Source organism: Oryx dammah, unplaced genomic scaffold, assembly GCF_014754425.2.
Source record: "Oryx dammah isolate SB20612 unplaced genomic scaffold, SCBI_Odam_1.1 HiC_scaffold_6, whole genome shotgun sequence".
Taxonomy (NCBI): Eukaryota; Metazoa; Chordata; class Mammalia; order Artiodactyla; family Bovidae; genus Oryx; species Oryx dammah.
The window spans coordinates 28,958,449-28,980,322 of NW_024070190.1; the positions used below are offsets into that span (position 1 = coordinate 28,958,449).

The 21,874-nt window shown below is 48.8% G+C and overlaps 1 protein-coding gene across 2 annotated transcripts in view; it reads left to right on the forward strand.

The window, feature by feature from the left end:
- Positions 1-12,940: 12,940 nt before the first annotated feature.
- The window catches only part of DUSP29 (dual specificity phosphatase 29), a 32,595-nt gene continuing 23,661 nt past the window's right edge, over positions 12,941-21,874 (forward strand). The window contains exon 1 of one of the 2 annotated variants that reach the window (XM_040242368.1): positions 12,941-13,022. The gene's annotated coding sequence lies outside the window, so the exon portion shown is untranslated. Of the gene's footprint in view, positions 13,023-20,015; positions 20,112-21,874 lie in introns of those variants that run through there. The other variant, XM_040242369.1, reaches the window with a different exon arrangement.

Here is a 21,874-nt window from a genome sequence, read left to right on the forward strand (position 1 = left end):
AAAGGCTTTGGGGTGGACAAGGCGGGGAGGCTGCCAGGAATGGAACATCCCCCTCCTCTCCCAAGCTCTGTTCTAAGCGACAGCTACCTAACTTCCAGGCAAAAACACACTCCTGCTGACTTCCTGGCCCCCAGGAGGCCCCTGTGGGTCTGCTGGCCTCTGGTTCACAGCCTGGCCTGACACCTGCCTCCTCCACTTCCTCCCCAAGGCAGCTACAGTATGAACTCTGTAGCCACTGGGGCCTCAGGAAAGCTGGTTTGAGGAAAACTCAAAGAGAAATAGCCCACCCTACCGCTAGCTACTCTGCTCCACCGTCCCTGGCAGGCAGGAGGAATGGGCTATCAGTGTTCTCTCCCTTTCCCCAGATCACTCAGTTCTTCTCAGGTTATGCCCCCAGGTTTCTGCACTAATCTCTTTATCCATGTTCCTTGAGCCAGCCGATGTCTGGTTAGCCTGGCCCTCTCTCCTGGGGAGTTGCTAGAATCTCCCCTCTTCTGAGATTTCCTGCATCCCAGCCCCTACTTCAGAGCCTTCCATCAGCCCATCCCTCGAAACACTTCCCCTTTTACAGCTCTGTGCAGGTACGACTCTGTCTCCTATGCCCTCTAGGGCCACACTGGGGTTCCTAAGACCCATAACTGGGACTCCATCAGACTAGTTTTCAAGCCTCCCAGGGCTCTAGCTTAGTGCTAGAGCCTCCTGATTCTGGAAGCAACTACGGCAGAGGGTTGCACATTAAGCAGACGTGAGAAAATACACATGTGCGTATAAAGAACTGAGGGCAGGTTAATTTCCCCAGGATCACAAGGGTGCTACCGAGGCACGTCTTCACTTGACTGTTGAACCTGCAGGCAGGACTAGAAAGGGGAAACTTGGGGTGAGGTGGAGGGGCTCTCATGGCCCCTCATGGCCCATCCCACACAGACAGCACTCTGCACAGCCCATGAAAGATCCCCCTCACATCAGTGCCTCTTTCCAAGGGACTCCTGCTGTCGCACACTCTGTACCATATGACTCTACGGCTCTGCTGTCCTAGCCATAGATGGCTGCACCAGGATGGGCACCTGGGCACGGCCTTCAATTTGTTCCCATGTCCATCCTCCCCTTTTACTTTGGTGAAAAACCTCAGTTGTTAGCTGGGTGGTGATGCACCTTGCCAAGTGAAAGTGAAGTCGCTCAGTTGTGTCCGACTCTTTGCCACCCCATGGACTGTAGCCCACCAGGCTCCTCCGCCTGTGGGATTCTCCAGGCAAGAATACTGGAGTGGGTTGCCATTTCCTTCTCCAGGAGATCTTCCCAACCCAGAAATCGAACCCAGGTCTCCTGCATTGCAGACAGACGCTTTACCATCTGAACCACCAGGTAAGCTCTACTTTGGCACCCAGCCAAAGTAGAATGTTTTTCAAACTTCCCAGTAGGTAACTTTGGCCAAGTGACTATGTTCTATTCAATAAGATGTGCTGAATTACTGTGTGGAACTTCTGATAAGTCTCCCTGAAGGGCAATGTGTGTTCCACGTAAGGGCGAGAATGGGATTGGCTGGGATCCCTCCTAGTCCTGGACTCCACTGCCTCCACACCCCCTTTACATGAGAGAGAAAGAAATGTTTGTCTTGGTTAAGTCCCTGTTTTTCAAGGCTCTGTTACTTGCAGCCAAACTGGTCTTAACTGTTATTCTCCTGACCCTCAGGTAGTCAGAGGCCTGTGGACTGGTCTGATGTAAGAGGCTGCCATTGATGAAGAGCAGCTGATGTTGATGAGCCCCCACGTAAACCTGGTCACTGGAGTTATGGAATATTCTGGGAGATACTCCCATTCTCCAGAAGATTCCTTGTTTGCCAGTGTATTCTTACAATGAACCCCTGAGGTCACTGGAGAGTGAGTTTATGCTTGGGTCCCTGAAAGAACCTCAACTAGTTCCTTCCTGAATTTCCATCAGACCCCTGGGATCCCCTGAAAAACATGAGTTGGACAGGACAATGGGTCAGTGGAGGCAGGTCTGTCGCAGAAACAGCCACTGCACAGAAGGAGCTGGCCTTACCCCTCTTATTCTCGGTCCGGCTTTGTGCCTCCAAGAAGCAGCAATACATCTCCAGACAAGGAGTTACAACAGACACTGCCACTGCTGAGCTGAACGGCCCGGGGTGGGAATGGGGCAGCAGGAAGAACCGGAGCCTTGGACACGGGTTTCCATTCAGACTCCATCCTTTAACCAGCTGCGTGAGCCTGGACTGACAGTCAGCTGCTCTGAACTTCACATTCCTCAAGGGCAAAAGCAGGACAGATGCCACACTGCACAGGGCTCTTGTGATGATGGAAAGAGGGGAGCAGCCCAGTGCCTGGCACACAGTAAGTCCTCCACGAAAGCTCGTGTTTCTTTCCTTCCTGCTGAGAAAGCCAGGAGCCTTGGGAGGGAATATCTGGATCTCCATCCTTCCTGGCTGGGGAAGGGAGGCCTGGTCACACAGGCCCCAAGAGAGATGCATTTTTTTTTTCCATTAGCTTCTCAGAACAGCGATGGGGCCCAGTGAGGTGGTCACCCCCAGCCCTTTTCTAAGAGGCCATCATCTGGGTTTACGTTCTCATTCTTTTAAATAGATGTATATGATTTATATACTTTTGCCAAGGAGTTTTACACATATAAGAGGCTCTGCATTCTATTACATATAAGTTTCTTAGATATTGTTGTAAACTTACATTAGGATATTAGACTGTAATGATAAATGCCGCCCTCTTAGCTAAAGCCCTCGTTAACCAAACACTAGAAATTTTGCTTAATGAAAAGAGTTTTACAGGCTCTCCAGACCCCCAGTTCATCTTTATTCTGGTCCTTAACTTAGGGAAGAAGAGAGAAAAGTTAAATGCCTCCCACAGTCACACACACACACACACACACACACACACACACACACACACACACACACACACACACACACACACACACACACACACACACACACACACACACACACACGCCTAAAGCAGGCTTATGAGAAAAATCTGGAATGTCTTAGAGGTTTTTTTTTTTTTTCCAATTACAACTCAATAAAAATGTGCTTGTAAAAGTTCTAGATAAGCAACAGCTTTGCCAGCAGGATGGAGCTACCCACTTCCCAGGGAAGCCTGCCTGGTGTGATGGGCAGGGGTCTAGGGGAGGGCAGGAGGCCAAAGTTAGTTGCTTTATGGTCTCCTCTGCCTTCTCCATATAGCACACACACAGTGGGCTCCTCTGAGGAACTGGGAACAGCCCCTGCTATAGAGGAGGTGGGGGGCAGCCTCCTTCTTTCTGAAAGGTCAGTCTGTCCAGCCAAGAGACCAGCAGGAGTAAAGCCTTATATCAGGCATAATATTTTGAAAATATTCAATGGCTGTGTTTTTATATCGTCTCCCCCATAAACAAGTTGCTTAGAAGTAGGGTTGCCAGATAAAATATAGGACACCGGTTAAATCTGAATTTCAGATAAACAACAAATAATTTTTTATTATAAATATGTCCCAAATATTGCAGAGGACATTTGTTCTTATTGCTTAGTCTCTTAAGTCATGTCTGACTCTTCTATGACCCCTGTGGACTGCAGCCCGCCAGGCTCCTCTGTACATGGGATTTCCTGGGCAAGAATACTGCAGTGGGTTGCCATTTACTTCTCCAGATGCTTTTCCCAATCCAGGGATCGAACCCAAGTCTTCTGCACTGGCAGTAGTTTCTTTACCACTGGGCCACTAGGGAAGCCCGAAGAGGAGATGCTTAAAATAAAAACGTATTTGTAAATCAGTCAATCCTACCTGGAAGTCACTTCACTTTTATAGCCCCTGACAAATGGCGAAAAGAGGCCAAATCCAGTAAGAGGAGGCCCAGAGGATTTTCCAGTGAGAAAGAAAAAGGAAGTGAGTGACTGGAGAGAATGAGCACTCGAGGAGGGGCAGGAGCGGTGGCCTCCATTCTCTAAGACACGGTCCCGGGGCGAAGTGAAAGCTATAGAGAGTGCCTTGCTCTTCACTTATTTTTTCCGACATGAGCAGCAGCCAGGCTCAAGGGGCCCCACAGCATCAAGGTTCCCTCCCCACCTTTACGGCTTTTGCAGCAAACCCTGATGTACTACACCCACAATCCGTATTACAATATATCCACAGTCTGGCTTGCACAGAGGAAGAGGATTCTAAGTTTGAGCTTTTAACTGGGAAGCTGGGATGTTATTATTTAGCAAATTTAAGTGTCTGAAATTCCAAGCAGGTGGGGAGGGGGCTTGCAGGGAAGGTTAGAAGAGCTAAAGATAAATAAAGATGCCTCAGTTCCTTTGTACATCCCAGCGAAAAGAAGAACAGCAACATGAGGACGGTGACGCAGCCTATCTTGCTCTTACCTTTCCCTCCACTTGTAGAACTCTGCCCAGCACCTGAGAGGCGCTCTGGGAAGGGCAGAGTGTGTGAACTTTCCACCCACCCTAAGCCAGACTGACTGTGGCAGTGAGGGTCTCTTCAGGCCCTGGGTACACCTGATGCCCCTCGAGAACTGGCCTCAGGGACAAGTCTGAGACTGTGTGACAAGACACCAAAGTAGTGAAGTTGCTTAAGAAAACATGAGCTTCTTTCCTAAGATTCATCAGCAACTTGTGCAGGGAAAAGTTACACCATCAGAGTCAGAGAACTTTTATTAAAACAACAGCACCACTATGTGCTAAGGCCTGTGTTAATTACTTCATATCATTTCATTTCACAACAAATACCTTAAAGTCAAATTCACCAGGTAATTCTTTACAATCAGCCATCAAAACATACCTGGAATCTAACTTCTCAAAAACCCTGTCACTACCATCCTGAGCCCGTAAGGCACCAGCATCTCTTCCCTGAAGCACCAGAGCAGACCCCTCCCTGGTACACTACTTGTTCACCACACTCTATTCCCCACATACCGGTCAAAATGTTCTTCTTAAAATGCACATCAAATCATGTAAGCATCCTCCCTGGCATAAAATCCAAACTAGACCACAATGCTGCATGGTTACCGGCCCTCGTATGCCAACATTCCTGTTCTTCTCCACTCTGGTGTAACCACACTAGCTGTTCAAAGCACTGGTGTCCAGGCTGGGTTACTGTGATAGAGTCCAAAACACAGTGACTTAAGTAACTGTTTATTTCTCTGTGGTGTCACTGTTCAAAGGTAGGTGGGCAGTCCAGACTGGTTAGGGGACTCAGCTCCAAGGGGTCATGCAGGGACCCCAGTGCCTTCCACCTCGCTGCTCTGCCAGCCCTGAGAGTGTTGTTCTCGTCTGCCTGGTGGAAGCTGTAGCCCATGGCTTTCTACTGCCTGGCTGCTTCAGCATCCCTGGCTTGTTCCCTTAACCCTACTCACACTCTGTATGTAGTCCCTTCATTGATATCTCTTTCTTTAAGCTATCCCTGGTGAATTCTGTCCCTTTTCAGCCTGTGACTAAAGGTCCACTGCACACAATGTGTCAGAGTCAACCCCTCCCTAAAACTGAGCTCAGTTCAGCTTATAGATATATGTGGTGGTGGTGGTGGTGGTGTTTTAGTCGCTAAAGTTGTCTGACTCTTTGTGACCCCGTGGACTTTGTAGGCCCACTAGGCTCCTTTGCCCATGGAATTTCCAAGGCAGATACTGGAGTGGGTTGCCATTTCCTTCTCCAGGGCATCTTCCCAACCCAGGGGTCAAACTTGCGTCTCCTGCAGTACAGGCGGATTCTTCACTCACTGAACCATCGGGGAAGCCCCATATATTAACATATGTCTACATGTGGGTCTATGTGTACATATATGGGTGTGCATATTTATATTTGTATATACATGTGTGTACATATGTTTATATATTGACACATGGGGTGTCTGTGTGTATTTTCCCATCCCAGACAGTGCCCCCAAATCTAACTGGAATTGGCACAAGATACTTGTCATAACTAAACTTGCGTGGGTTGGCACTGAACTGAAAACGTCCATGACAGTCTGGAGTGATAGCACTCTCTGTGCAGTGAGTGTTTGCTGAGTGCCTACTGGGTTCATGGATCACCAGTACATTACCACAGATGTTCCCATCTAGCCTTCTTCCCCCGGTGCCAAGGCTGGCCTTCTCTGAGCATTTGTACTGTCTCCCGGCTCTTCCGGGCAACTTCGGTCACCTGACACCTCCATCACAGCCCTGGCCTCTCGTGCTGCTGGTGTGTGTTCAGAGGTTTCTGTTTCTCTACCGGGCAATGAGCTCATCCAGGGCAGGCCCTGGTTTCCGGCTCCAAGGACAGGGCCTGGACTCAGAGTAGGGCATCACTTCAATAAATAAGTGAAGCACACAGAGGGCGTTTCAGCTCCCAACCTAATGGTTTGTTCATTTAGTCCTCTCTAGGGGCTTCACTTTCACGCACTGGAGAAGGAAATGGCAACCCACTCCAGTATCCTTGCCTAGAGAATCCCAGGGATGGGGGAGCCTGGTGGGCTGCTGTCTATGGGGTCGCACAGAGTCAGACACGACTGAGGCAACTTAGCAGCAGCAGCAGCAGCAGCAGCAGGGGCTTCTTAATCTATCCAGTGGGAGATAAAAACAATTAACCAGAGTTGAGGGAGAATGAGAACAGCAATGGCTAGTGTGTAATGTCTGCTTCCTGCAAGCCAAGGGCTTCATATGCATCGTTTTATTTAATCTGCATGGTAACCCCATAGGTAAATCCTGTTGTTAGATACAATGTACAGGCCCAAGGAAGCTAAGGGACTTGTACCAGCTCAGAGTTACGTGGCCGAGGCAGGATTTGAACCCAAGTCCACGTGGCCGAGGCAGGATTTGAACCCAAGTCCTTCTGTTTTGCAAGCACATGCTCTTTCCTCCTCCACTCTCCTGCCTCCCACACATGAATAATCACACTGTCAAGCCTCATCAATGTTACTTTGATGCACTGACAGGCCATGAAGAGGAAACAGCCATCTATCTGTAAAATAAACAAGTCCTGGCATGCAGACAGAGGTGCTAATAGAGACGCAATTTACCCATTTGCTGAGATCACTGACAGACTCAAGCAGGGCTCAAACAGCAGTCGTCTGGGAAAGGGAGGGTTTGGGGGGACCCCAACCTACAGCCCATGCCCCGGGTCCTCAGGGCTCCAGAGCCCCCCAGGAGGAGGTTGGCAGCAGGCACTCCCAGTATTTTGACAGCCAGGCAGATAAACAGAGGTATCGATTTCAGAGAAACATCCTCAGCTCTTAGGTCTTCTCTCCAAATACGAAGTCCTCACATAGCTAGGTCATCAAAGTCAAGAGTGACAGCTCTGCAGCAGACATGGCCCTGCTGGCTGCCAGCAAGCCCCCCGGAGAGTCACAGAAACCTTCAAGGCACCCACACACCGGCAACAACCTGTGCTGGAAGGAGGTAGGGCAGGCCTGGATAGATGGAGACCTCCACTGTGAGTCCCATCAGCACAAGGGCTTGTCTCACTCTCAGTGCCCCGGCTGCCCAGTATGGGAGCCCCCAGCCCCTTGGGCTGTTGAGCACTTGAAATGTGACTGGTCCAAGATGAGATGTGTTATAAGTGTGAGATACTCAGATTTCAAAGATTTCATATAGAAAAAAGCATGTCAAACATCTCAATAATTTTTATACCAATTACATACTGACACTGTAATATTTGGGATATGGTTAAATAAAATACATTATTAAAGTTAATTTCACCTGTTTCTTTCTACTCCTTAATGTGGCTACTAGAAAAAAATTTTTTTGGCTGCGTTGCGAATAGGGATTGAACCCAGGGCCATGGCAGTAAAAGCACCAAATACTAATCACTGGACCATGGGGAACACCCCCTAGAAAATTTTAAGTTGCAAACATGGCTTTGTATTATATATATTTTAAACAGTGCTGATCTGGAGAATAAAATAAAAGGGACAATTCAAAGTGAACAAAGAAATTTTTATCAAAATGCAAATTAAATGAAAATAAAACATGAGAAACATCTCCACGTGTATTTTAAAAAGAGTTCCTTTTTTAAAAAAAAATTCCAAGTTTCTATTAAAAGTAAAAAGGAATATATAATTGTTGGATATCAAAGTTTTAAATCAAAACAATCTAAATAAACCCCAAAATCTTAAGTCACTTCTCTGAAAGCCTTGTTAAATCTTACAGACAACTGTTACAAAAACAAAATGATGGATAATTCTAGTAGTCAATGTAAAGAAGTGGCATTTGCTTCATAGTACATCTAGACCTGCATATAATATATATGCTTTAAAGAAGTCTATGAATTGTTTTAACACACCAAAATATCCCTCAGCTGTTGTGTGACTGTTGGGAATACCACATTAATGCCAGGTCACCTCCAGATCCCTGGAGCAGAACGCAGACACAAAGGATGCTCAGCACCACCAGGTCCATGCGCTTGCTGAGCTGACGACTGATTCAGCAGGATAAGCCGTCCCGCTTCCCCGGCTCCCGTCCTCTCTGGAAGCCCAAGTTAGCAGTGACACAACCCATCAACCTTCACGGAATTCAGACTCAGTCACTTTTCGTTCTGAGGACACCGAGGAAGGGAAGGACGAGCACATTCTCTGCGGCCTAAATGGCGTTAATCGCAAAAGCAGACGGAGTTATGGGTCACTGGGTGCCTGTGAGAAGAGCCAGACCCTGGGTGAATGAGTTGCCCACATCCTTTTGATTTTTAAACTTCCACGCAGCGAAGTTCACTCTGTCTTTTTACTGACAAATTCGTACGGTTGTGTCACCACCACTATGACCAACACACACAACAGTCACTGCAACCCCCAACATTCTTACTCAGGTTTGGCACTGTAAGCTTCTTGCTTGTTTTTAGCCATTCAAATGAGTGCTCAGCAGCGTCCCAACACGTGTGTGTGTGTGTGAGACACAGAGAGACAGACAGAGAGAGACAGAGGTGGGGATCTCTAAAAAAGCAGCTCAGCGAAGGGCTCCTTCTTCCAGGGTCTGTGGATGATACTGTTTGCTGGGGCTAAGTCACTTCAGTCTTGTTCAACTCTGTGCGACCCCATAGACGGCAGCCCACCAGGCTCCCCCGTCCCTGGGATTCTCCAGGCAAGAACACTGGAGTGGGTTGCCATTTCCTTCTCCAATGCATGAAAGTGCAAAGTGAAAGTGAAGTTGCTCAGTCGTGTCCAACTCTTAGCGACCCCATGGACTGCAGCCTTCCAGGCTCCTCCATCCATGGGAATTTCCAGGCAAGAGTACTGGAGTGGGGTGCCATTGCCTTCTCTGGATACTGTCTAGGGGAGTAAAAAAAAAAACTCCTCTCTCAGACGGGTGACAATGACTTATCTGGCAAAATGCCATGGTGGGCTTTTTGATAAGGGAGGCCCCTAGCTTATTCTGCTTGGGAGGCTGAGACTAAGAGGGAGCTGACCTGCTCAGCATAATCATTGGAAGAGCAGGAATCTGGAAGGTCCCTGAGGGAGCTCTGGAGGAGAGAGGGAGAGGCCCAGAATGGAAGGAAAGGAAAGCTGTGAGGACTGTTCACACAGTGAGGAGCCTCATGAACATGGCAGGCACAGGGACGGATGTCTCGAGAGGGAGAAATTCCCTGGGAGTGGGGCCCAGACAACAGCTTCCTAAGACTGAGGAGCTCAGACGTGGAATTTGGAATTGTCACCTGCTCTGTGCTGTGGTCCCCTCTGCCACACACAACGGCACTGGGTGAGTGGTGCTTTGGAGGAAGAACAGAAGAGGATGGTGTCGAGCTTGGGATGAGGCTGGAGGAGAGGAGGGCGGCACGTGCCAGTGAGGTGGAGAGGCAAGAAGGCTGCAGGGACACTGCCCCAGAGAAATGAGAGCCGTCCTACCTGGACTCCTTCAAGAGGACGGCAGTCCTTGGAGATGTTGTGGAGGGCTCTGGGCGGGCTGCAGAACACGGGCCTCAGTCTGGTTGCTTTTCTTCTTCACATGAAAGAAAGACGGTTGTGGACAGCAGAGGACCTCGCGCCGTCAGACTACACCCGTGTGCTGCTGAGGTATGGCCTCGGCCCTCTGGGCTCCATCTGCGAGGGCACCCTCTCTCTCCCTGGGCTCTGGGTGGATTCAGCATCTGCATAAACTCTGGTGTCCACAGAGCACAGAAGCCTTTGGATCTTTTCAACCCAGAAAAATCAGGTACTAGTCAAATATCACATACTAGTTTTTCTGCTGCTGCTACTATAGCAAGCCACCTGAAACTTAGTGGCTCAAAGCAACACTGATCTTCATACAGTCCTGGAGTCAGAAGCCTGATGTGGGACTCAGTGGGTTACATCAAGGCATGGGCAGAACGACATTCCTTCAGCAGGTTCTAAGGGAGAATCTGTTGCCTTTTCCAGCTTCCAGAGGCTGTTCTTTGGTTTGTGGCCCCTCAGGAAGCTGAGTCCTTCTCACAAGGACTCAACTCTCTTCTTCAGGCGCTCTCTCCCACTTTAAAGAGACATTCTGATTACATCAGGCCCACTTGGGTGATCCAGGGTACTCTCCCTATTCAAAGATCTCACGATTGGCACTCTTAATTCCACCTTCAACCTTAGTCTGCCTTGTAACATATTCACAGGTTCCAGGCATTAGGATGTGGACACCTTTGTGGGCGTGTGCATGAGTGTGAGTGTGTGTGTATTCTGCCTACCATGCCTTGCCACTGCGCATGAGTGGAATTCTGATCCAGAGTAGTGTCTACCCGTATGTGAAAATGGAGAAAGTAGAGGGAGATTCTGGGGGAAGGGAATTTGCTAATAAAATCACTTGAGTCAGAGAAGGCAGTGGCTTTGGGTGGAAACCTATGTCAAGTGCTGCCATATGTAAGTTAAGTTCCTAAGAAGCTACAATGAAAACAACAGCTGTTTCTACAGATCACACTTTGCCTGCACTAGGGCGGCATGCTGTTGCACAGAATCCTGGTGGATTAGCCTCGGAATCTTAAACAGTTCGAGACGTCTCTGAGTCCAGCCGACAGTCACCGGGCTTGCCCCCATCCTGGCATGATGGTGTGTGTGCTGCATCCACAGCAGGCAGACCTTGGGGCATTCACTCACAGCCTGAGTGCTGCTCCGAGAGCTGTGCAGACAAGGCGGTCGTTTCTCACAGGGGAGCCCTTCAGCTAACTAAAAGATGGACCAGGTGCCCCCAACCACCACCACTCTTTTCTAATAAACTCTTCCCAGGGCTTCCTATAGCTTCTCACAATTAATTACGTGGTTTCCACTCTTCCCCACCCTTGGCACTCTCCTTTGGGCATCCTTTAATGTGTGAAGGATTGGCAACATGTGGGGTGTTGGGGAGAGGGTCACAAGTCTTCTGATCACAGCATTTAGGGGCTAGTCTAGCGGAGGTGATAATCCAGCAACACACACCAATCTTTCCTTGGCCATCCTTCTAGACAGTGTGAAATACTCCCCTGCTCTGTTAATGGTTATCTCTCTCTCTACCCATCCCAGATGTCTTTAGCTATTTGATTTTTGCCCCCTCTGAATCTACACCTTCAACAGCTCCTCTTGCTACCTCAGGCCTTAACTTGGGCTGGGTTTGGGACTGAGGCTGGGACTGGCCCTCCAGGCTCCCAGCTAGATGGAAACCTTTCTTCAGCCTCAGTTAGTTTCAGCATCTCTGACTTCTCCAGTTCTTAGGCAATTGCAGCAGGGCCTCTGACTCTGGTGCTCTGACTGCAGCACATGACGGCAGGGACATGTGGACCCTGACAGCTTGACCTCCTTAATACATTTTGTATGCTTAAATCCTAAATACTCTGCCTTGTGAATATTCTCTGCACCAAGAAATCAATAAAAGCAAAATCTTCCTTAGCAGTTTCGCAATGAAAAATACTAGAAGACATAATTGCTCTAAATGAAACTGGCAGTCGTTAAACATGCGAATTGTGTTTTGGTTTGCTGAATACAAAGTTGTAAAGGGCAATATAATGACCCCAACATAAGAAGACCCTACTAAGTGAAGGATGTAGAGAGACTGGGGACCCCCTTACCCACTCCCCCTAATCCTTCACACACTGAAGGATGCCCAAGAAGGGTGACGGGATGGGAAAGGAAGGAAAATCAAGTCACTCATTAAAAGGAACTATAGGAAGCCTTGGAATGATTTTACCAGAAAAATAGAGGAGCCTGGACAGGGCTATCCCCCGACACCTGCAGCCCTAAAAAAGAGGACCCTAGCAGTAGGGACAGTGGTGGGGACCCAGGAGCAAAGAAGGCTGGGCCAAAGAGGCTGAGAGAGAGAATTGTTAAGAAGAGAGATCTGGGAATGACTGTTGAATTGGGAATATTTTTGGCCTCCTAATACCATCCAGTATTTTTAAAAGGTTTAGCATGTATCAGGCACTGGCTATATACTTTCCACACGGTACTTCATGTAACTCTCATAACAACATAAGAGGGTAGCATTATGATTATTTTCCCCACTGAAGCCCAGACACGGATTGGACAACTGCCGAAGGTCTCACAAGAAGGGACACAATGCAAATGAACCCAAGCTTCCGGTTCCTCTGGAAGGTGGATGTGGTTCACTGATCACCCTGCATGATGTGGCAATCATTCCATTCACTCCTCAAAGACAGCTCCAGAAACTCCCAGAAAATACTGGAGTGGAAAGTTCTCCAGGCTGGGGGCCCCTGCCCTTGCACAGGCACTGTGCCAGCTTGCAAAACACCCCCATTCCAGCTGCTCCAGGACAGAGCCCCAGGCAGGGCCCCGCAGGCACCTGGCCTCATCCATCCCAAGAAAACAAAGCCAGGAAATCCCCCTGCCTGTCCCTGCATTAGTGGCCGCGTGTCTCGCCTCCGTGGCTGGGCTGGGGACAAGCGTGTGTGCTCCAGGTACAGGACTCCCAAAGTCAAGGGTTTCAGATCACACTGGCAAATCATTTTGCAAGCAGATGCCACAGGTCTCCTCATAGACTGGGCAGCACACAAGGTCAGCGTCAGCAGATCTGACCCTAAAAATAGGCTCTTGGATGCCAGTCAGAGTGGCTGGGTGTGCGGCCGCCACACGCCCCACGGACCAGCGCCTCCTGACCCGGCCAGGACCCAGTGCGCACAGGTAAGGCCCTCTGGTGGGGAGACTGGCATCTCTTGGGTTCAGTCAACTGTTCTTTGGGGTCCCGGGTGTGGGGATCAGAGGACCCCTTTCCACCTGGTCTCTGGAACAGCAGAGACCAGCTGACATCTTCTCAGTTTGACAGGCTTCTTGCTCCGTCTTTCCCTAAAGACTCCCAAGAAATTTTCTCCACTTCCCTTCCTCTAAATCTAAGCTTCCAGTTCAATGACCATTTCTAAAGGATAATAGGGTGGGTTAAATCTCATTGGGCCCTTCTGAGGCACTGGATGCACTGCATCACATATCATATTCCAGCAAGGTTCTGCATTTATCCATTTAGCCAGTAGAGGGGAAAAAAACCTCAGCAGGAGGAGGGGGTGGAATGGAGACACCCGTGGTGACTCACCTCAAGTGTGGGGCAGCACAAATTACAACTAAGTCCTCAAAACTCTGGGGATGAGAACGCTTCCTGTATCCTCAGTAACCCTAAACATCATTTGGACACAGTGGTTGTTTTTGAAGCTTTTTCCTGTCCTGGTGGGAGGGTGGGGTTGGGGATGATTGCTCTGGTAGAGATGGGGAGGCTGGGTCACTGAAGGACTTGGCCTCTGGACCAAGACACCAGCGCCTGTAGGCAGGAAGGTGGGACCATGTCCTGTATCTCAGACCAGGGCTCTCCCATTAGATTCTGGGCCCTTGTCCTGTGGCCCCAGTGGCCCCTCATCGGCCTGGACCCAAGAGTTGGGAGTGGGGGACTCTGAATGTTGAGGAAATCTGAGGACATTCCAAGGGGAAACGCTTCAAGTAAGACGGGGGAAGGTGCAGGGCGTGTGTGTGGAGAAGCTGCCTCACTAAAGGCCCAGCATCTGAGGGGTTCTGTACTCGGTCTGTGTTCTTGTGCCCTGAACCTTCTGTCGTGACCTCGTCTTTGTCCTCTTCACAACAGAAGCATTTTGTTCCCACCAAATGACATTTGCCAACAGCACTCAAAGGGCTTCTGAGCTGAATCCTGTACAGGGGAACAACCTGGGGGCCTGGAGGGGGAGGTGGGTGTGGGGGAGGGTCTGAGGAGTCAGGGGGAGGTCAGAGGCTCTTCAGGGGCAAAAACAGATCTATGCTGGGGGGCTGGGGCGATGGCCCTCCTCCATCTGACGAGCTGGAAGCCCTCGCTGGGGGCATGTCGGTCCTAGGGTGGAACTGGACTGGAGGGGACCCTAAGTCCTGACTGAGGGTGGATTTCCAGTGGCTGCTGCCAACCTCACAGGGGACAAGGGGCAGAGGGGACCCTGAGGCCAGGGCCTTAGTTGTGTTTCCTATCACCCTGGTGATGCCCAGCTGAGTCCTAGGGGGCAGCTTGCCCTCCCTGGAGCCAGGGCTGGCCTTCTCTAGACACCGTGCAACCCTGTGAATTGGCAAGGGGTCCTGGCTGACCACGTGCGAGGCACGGCTCAGAAAGCTTGTCTTCTGGGTAGTCACATGGTCGTGTACTTACTACTTGGAACCGCAGCAGCCTGGGGAGGGGTGCGCCTCATCACCTTCACTTCAGATGAGCACACTGAGACACAAAGCCTTGGAGTAGCTTTTCTAGCATCACATAGCCCAGACCACAGCAAGGCCAGTGTGCCTCAGAGCCTGCACACACAGCCACTGTGCTCGGGTGGCCCTCCGTGAGGTGGAGGTGGGGGGACACTTCACCCACTTCCCTCGTTCCCTGAACTCCCGCCTGCACACGGCCACTCCAGGTTCTGGGGTCAGAAGGCAGAGCTCCGTGCGTTCTCTCCAGCCTGACTCCAGGGCAGGTGACCCTCGATGGTTCTGGACCCACCACTCATAGGGGATCAAGTCTCATCGCAGCCTGGCATGGGCACCAGATATTGACAAGCTGGAGAGAGACCTTTCTCCTTCTCCCCAAAGCTCTGCTTATACTTCACCTATAAGCAAAGGAGCCCCATCACCCAGAGGATGTTCAGACGTATTTATTAATGCCACATCCTGTCTGCCACAACTACCCCCACAGAGACCTTTGGCCCCCACCAAACAGCTCTACCCTAGTCCTAACACATTCTGGGCTCAGAACTTAGCTTCTAACACAGTGGTAGCAGCTGTAAGAGTGGGAGCTTGGCCTACAGCCTTCCCACGGCCTAGAGCCTCCTCTGCGCAGCACAGAGAGATGGATCCAGTGAGTGACAGTGGTGTGGATGGGCAAGTGGGGGGGTGGTGAGAGCATGGTGAGGGCTGCACCCCCACAGTCTACCCCCACATCTTCCCCCCTCACGAGGAAGCCTCACATTTTGAGGCGGCACATAGTGGGAAGTGATCCTTGAAAGAGAGGGGCTAAAAGGCCATGTATTCCTGAATTCATGAGCTGTGTAACTGCCTGCAGTGTTTACACCACCACCGGTCTGGTCAGAGGCTCTTGCGGCCCCCAGTGCCAGAGCCTCCTCTCCCCTACGAGGCTGGTCGTGGAGGTCAAGGCAACCCCGGCCAGCTCCCTTGTCTGGGAAGGAAGGTGCATGTGGCCCTCCAGCCTCCTCACGGATTCTGGGAGGCCCAACTCTGCCAAACCAAGACTGAAAAAAATCAATTAGGAGTTCATAAATTACCACCCTGAAGCACTTTGAAACCATTTGAAGAGTTAATCAAACAAGTTAATGACATCAACCCCATCTTAGAAGGAATATTAAATTACCTCTTTAAATGAAGCCTTCTCTGTTTTTTTTTAATAAAAGGATTTTACATTAATTCACATAATTGCCTCCTATTAACATATTTGCCAGAATCCAAAAGGAAAAGAAAAATCTGTTAAACTTGGGTTGTGTCTGATATATCAGGAATTAAATTATAGGCAACAAAAAATTCCTAGGACTTTCACGTCCAGGTTTTAATTTTTAAAAATCCCACAACTTTTATTTCCTAGTTGGGATCATTTTCGCAGATTTAAGATGCATAAAGACAAGCATGACTTGCAGTAAATTAAAAACATGTATATTCATATACATATACTGCTGCCAAATTCTGCCCTTCCACGTACTCTGGTGGTAGGTATTACTCTCCTAATAGAGTAATTTTCCCAACCACAATAACATTTTTACTCTCCCCCTTCTTTCAAGGCACATTCCAAGCCCAACTTGGGTGGTGTCATGGAAGAAATGTGTATGTAGGCAACACAGGCTAACTTTCCCCAAGAGCCCAACACATTTAGGAAGGTAAATATGTTATGTCCATAAACACAGGATCCCTTCAAAGGAAGAGGATTAATTTTTAGAAGACTAAATTATAAACTGCTCCACTAGACCAGAAACTTGTAGAAGGCAGAGACCTCTCTGGCCCAGCCCAGGCCTGGCACTTAACAGAGGGATATGGCAAATTGTGAGGGTGAGCAGGGCCAGGCCTAACTTCTGAGGTGAAGTCAAAAAGCAGCCGTGATGCTGGCCGAATCAGCCTAAACCAAGACCAGGCTCAGCAGAGTCTGAGAGTCCCAAGGGACGGGGATGGATGCTGCCCTCTCTACCTGAGGTCTGTCTCCAGTCCAAGGGACGCTTGGGAAGCAAGCTTCCTTCAGAGGTAGATTTACCCCCAAAGAGTCAACACCCCACACTTGCACTGGCCTCTTCTAAGGCCCTGCACCTATTGGGTTTTCTTTTTCTTAAAGAAACTGTATACACTTCAGAACCCACAAAACTTGACTCACTTCTGGTTTTCCGGGAAGCACTGAGGGACCAGAATGACTCGGTGACGTGACCTAGGCCTGGCTCTGCCACCAGAGGGCTCACGAAGGATACCGCCCTGCCTCTGGGAAACTCACATGGCCTGGAAGGTGCTCGGTGCTGTGTGTCACGGCAGGAACTCCTGGTCAGGGCTTGCCCTGAGGGCCACCTGTCTGTACCTTCAGTCCACAGGTTTAGAGAGTGCATCGCCAACACCCAGAACAGTTCTCAAACAGAACCTTCACAGGCTTTTCCCCCCTGCCATACACTCTCAAGTAGTCTATGTTCATCACAAGAGATTTTAGAAAAAAGAACAAGCTCATATAATCTCATCATTCTAAAATAAGGATATACTTAGTGTTAATATTTTAGTGAAATGTATTTTTGTATAAGAACAGAATCAGACTATACCTGCTGCTTCACAAACTTCTGGTCTCCTCTCTCCACCAACACAAGCCTCTTCCCTTTCGATGTCTCAAAACCACGGCAAACATAGCAGTCTGTACCATCTAACAATTTCACTGAAGTTTCAGGGTGACAATGAGAGGGCTGACAGCCAGTTGTTGTTTAGTCGCTAAGTCACGTCCAACTCTTTAGCGATCTCATGGACTGGAGCCTGCCAGGCTCCTCTGTCCCTGGGATCTCCCAGGCAAGAATACTGGAGTGAAGTGCCATTTCCTTCTCCAGGGGGTCCTTCCTGACCCATGGATCAAACCTACGTCTCCAGCATTGGAGGAGGACTCTTTACCACTGAGCCACTAGGGAAGACTGATATAGTCAGTTGTTGTTCAGTGACTCAGCCATGTCCGACTCTTTGCAACCACAAAGTTAAGCATGGGGATCCCTGTTCTGAGGAATCCTGTGGCTGTGTGCCCTGGATGCTCCTCACCTGGCTCCCAAGCCCTGCCTCCCACACCCTAGAGCAGTTCCCTCACACCCGCTCTGGGGATGTTCTAGAGGCTCAGAACTCCCCTTGCTTTCTTGTACAGAATAATTTAGCTCTTTGTTCACTCCATCACTTTCCGAAATATGCTTTAGGACTTACCTTTTCCCCATCAAAAGGATCCTTCAATGGTGTTTTTTTGTTAATCGGGAGGCCCGTTCTGTGGCTCACACTCCTGGACATGGCTACCTGGCCAATCTCTGCAGGCTCAAGGGGGTCCACTTAGATATTCAAGTTTCCTGCTGAAATGAATGATGCATCTCTCCACTGGGCTTCTTCCATCCTCCACCTTAGAAAGCAAAAGAATCCAGGTTAAGTGTTTGTTTTTGAAGCATCTTCATCCCTTTTGTTACAGCTCTATTTGATCAAAAAAGGAGGCACAGCTCAGGGAGGATGAGACATGTAGATCCGAGTCCTCAGTGATTGCTGAGGCTGTGAGAGTAGAGAAAGGCCACCAGCCAGCGAATGTGGGCAGAGAGGGACAGAGAGGTAGAGGAGCCCCAGGAAATAGCCAGGCCCCGGAGGCAAGTCAGATGAAGTGGAAATCATAAATCAGAAGTCACAAGTAGCTTCCAGCCCAGACTGTTCTATTTGGCCAGCACAGTGAAAAAATACAGACGTGGTTATTTATTATAAAACATGATTATTTATAAAGAATCCCAAAATAGAAGACACACAAAAATATCTTTCTGAGTCCTGCCACTTGTTTACAGTATTTGGTAGTTTTTCTGCTAGTTAAAAAAAAAAAAAAAATATATATATATATATATATATATATATAATATAAAGTTTTTTAATTGAAGTATAGTTGATTTATAATATTGTTTTAGGTGTACAGTGATTCAGTTATATAAAAGAATATACATATATACATTTTTTTTTCAGATTCTTTTCCCTTATAGATTATTACAAGACACAGAGTATAGTTCCCTGTGCTATGTGGTAGGTCCCTGGTTACCTAATTTATATAGAGTCATGTGCATAGGTTAATCCCAAATTCCATAAATTTTTTTTTATATAAAGTCAAATCACGGTGTCAAAATTATATTTCTAAATTCAGCTTTAGCCCTTCTTCACTGGCAAGGGAAACCTTTAATCAAACACAAGCTGTACCACTGAAAAATCTGCCATGGAGTTAAGATTAACGAGGGATCCTAGTTTTGATTATTCCTGGAAATAGTTTCTCAAAGCAAGGCTACTGTTTCACAGAGGGAAACGGCACTTGGGCCTTACAGGTCAAGTACCACTCAGTCTCTGCGTTCTCTGTTATCACAGTGTCTTTGAATGTTTTAAGATCAGCGATATCTTAGTTGGGTTCCCTCCAAGGCAGACCCTGAAACCAGGGTTTGAGAACAAGTTGTTTGTGAGGTGCTCCAACAAACAGGATCAGTGCAAATACCAGAAACTGCCCTCAATCAGGGAAATAAAGGGCCTTGAGGGAGGAAGCCTTTTGTGTATAACGGAGCTGTCCACGGCAGTGATCCGAACTGAGGAATGGGACAGGACAGACTAGTTTCTAGTGCAGCTGCCTACTGACTTAAATTTTTTTAATCAGCTGATTTACCACAAAACTCTGGCTTTCTGACTTTTCATAAAAATAACCAACAGTATGGGCTTACATTCCCACATGGAATGGCAAGCTGCTGCCCCCTTCAGTGGGGGCGTTTGCTCGCCACTGTGCCACAGTCCGCACCACTCCCTGATGTCTCCTGCTGCTGCTAAGTCGCTTCAGTCGTGTCTGACTCTGTGCGACCCCATAGATGGCAGCTCCCCAGTCCCTGGGATTCTCCAAGCAGGAACACTGGAGTGGGTTGCCATTTCCTTCTCTAATGCATGAAAGTGAAAAGTGAAAGTGAAGTCGCTCAGTCGTGTCCGGCTAGTAGCAACCCCATGGACTGCAGCCTACCAGGCTCCTCTGTCCATGGGATTTTCCAGGCAAGAGTACTGGAGTGGGGTGCCATTGCCTACCTGAGGCCAATAGCTGGGCTTTTGCTTGTTTTATTCTTTAGCACCCAATGCTCTTAACTCCTCTATGTTATCTGCCTGGCCCCTCCAGGAAGGAGCCTGAGTCTATCATCCTTTGAGAAGAGGCAAGCTGATGCTGCAAATAAAGGCCAAGTAGCCATCAAGTTGACATTTGATTTCCTGGGACCAAACCTTTCAATATGAAGCTGTAACAGGAACCTGGAGGCCTCTCTTGACAATCTGCCCAGCTCTCATTATGACATTCAGCCTGTGATTGATATTGTATGTGTCATCGAGACCTTGGCAGTTAATCTTTAGGTCGAATCTATGGAAACCAAACAGAGCAGGTTTGTCTTCCCCTTCCACTTTGGCTGTGATCTGGGAAACAGACGCTCCTGGCCTCTCTGAGATCCAGAGACTTGGGAGCCATGCAGAGAGATGCACACAAGCCGCCTTCAGGATTTGGAAAGATTACAGGTCTGTGGTTTCTGGACGGCTCTGTGCTTTGTTCTCTCCCCCCATTCAATCTACATGCTGGAGGATAATAGATCCCAGAGCTCCCTCTGCGTGCCAAGCCGCTCTGGGTAGACCACACCACTTCCGCTTCTGTCTGGAAATCCAGCCGAGGCTTTCAGCACGGGGATGGGGATGGCTCCCTCCACAGTATAATGAAGGAGGACCAGCCTCAGCAAGGGTGAGGTCAGCTTCAGTGATCAAAGGAGGCAGGCAGAGGGTTCGGAATGCAGTTACTTCAGCATCTCCCTAAAATCCCGTCTTCGGAAGCCTACTTTGGTAGCAGTCAGTGTTCAAAATGGCTCAAACCTTCAAATTTCAGTTCCCAGCTTTGACTCACTGTGAAACAGCAAGAGCTGGTGCCATGGACAAGCTGAGCTCCAGTCCTCTTAAAATTGAAGCACCTCAGGCCTGAAGCAGGGAGAGTGTGCTTACACTCTCAGGAGACTGGATGTCTACGCTGGTTCCTCCATCCATTCCTGAAATAACACCTCCCTTGGTGACTGCAAATGCCAGCAGCCATGCCCCAGAGCAGAGTTAGGGTCTGAGAAACTCCCCGCTGCAGGGGACTGTCCATCCTGTGTTCTGCTCCTCACTCACCTTCCGTCCTCCTCCAAATTAGCCCAAGGCTCCTTCCTGCCCCATCAGCTCCACTAAGCCCCTAGCACAAGCCCCAAGTCTTTTCACGACCCTCGGTCATCCATTCACTCCTTTCATTCACTCCCTAGGCCATTCCCTCATTCAACAAATACTTTCTGATCCCCTCTTACATGTCCGACACTGAGGCTGCAAACAACACAAAGGAGCATCTTCAAGGAGCCTCGGCCAAAGGCTCTCTAGCCCCTCTCTTGTCCCAGTCCCACATCCTTATTCGGGGCTAAAGACTTGGGTCTGCACTTCAGTGAGAACATGGAAAAGCATATTGAGCACCCTTCTTACCCTTCTGTTGACTCAACAGCTCCTTGACTCTTGAACCACATACTTGGACAAATATTATCAAACTTTAGTTAGCATGAGACTCACTTGGGAGTTTGTTAAAATACAGACTCCTAGACACCACCCTGGTTCAGGGTACAACTCAGGAGTCTGCAAGAGCCAGATGATTCTGTGGGAGGTAGCCTTTAGATCACACTTCCACAGACTCCAAAGAGAGGCCTCTGCAGCCCATTGCCCCACCCCTCCACTCAGGGTCCTGCAGGAAAAAGTCACAGATCCTGACCTCCCATGATCACCAAAGACACTGCTAGCCAGTGATCCTTTAATTCATCTACTGTGAACTTGGCTGAATCAAACTTCCCAGAGCAGTAGTTTCAGCCCTTTTCTTCTTCTTAAAAAAAAAATTAATGTAAACTTTCATGCATACAAGGAGTAACAGTGACTACCTGTAGCCCTCATCCTTAGCAAATCCTGCCTCATCACACCTCTATCCATTCCCCCCCACCCCATACACAGTATATGATTACATTTTCCAGTGGTATTATTTTTGAAGCAAATCCCAGACATTATATCATTTCATCCGTGAACATTTCACTACATATTTCTAAAAGATAAGACCCTGAGGTATAATTTAACTGTCCTCTGAATCTCCCGCAAAGCAGTTGCTAGATCTAGACTCTGAGGACTCTGATCAAAGATCCAGCTCTTCCTTTGGCGAAACGCCTTCCTTGGTGGTGGCGGTGTGTTTCTCCATCAGAAGGCCCGTAGCGTCTGATCGTCACTTCTTATGT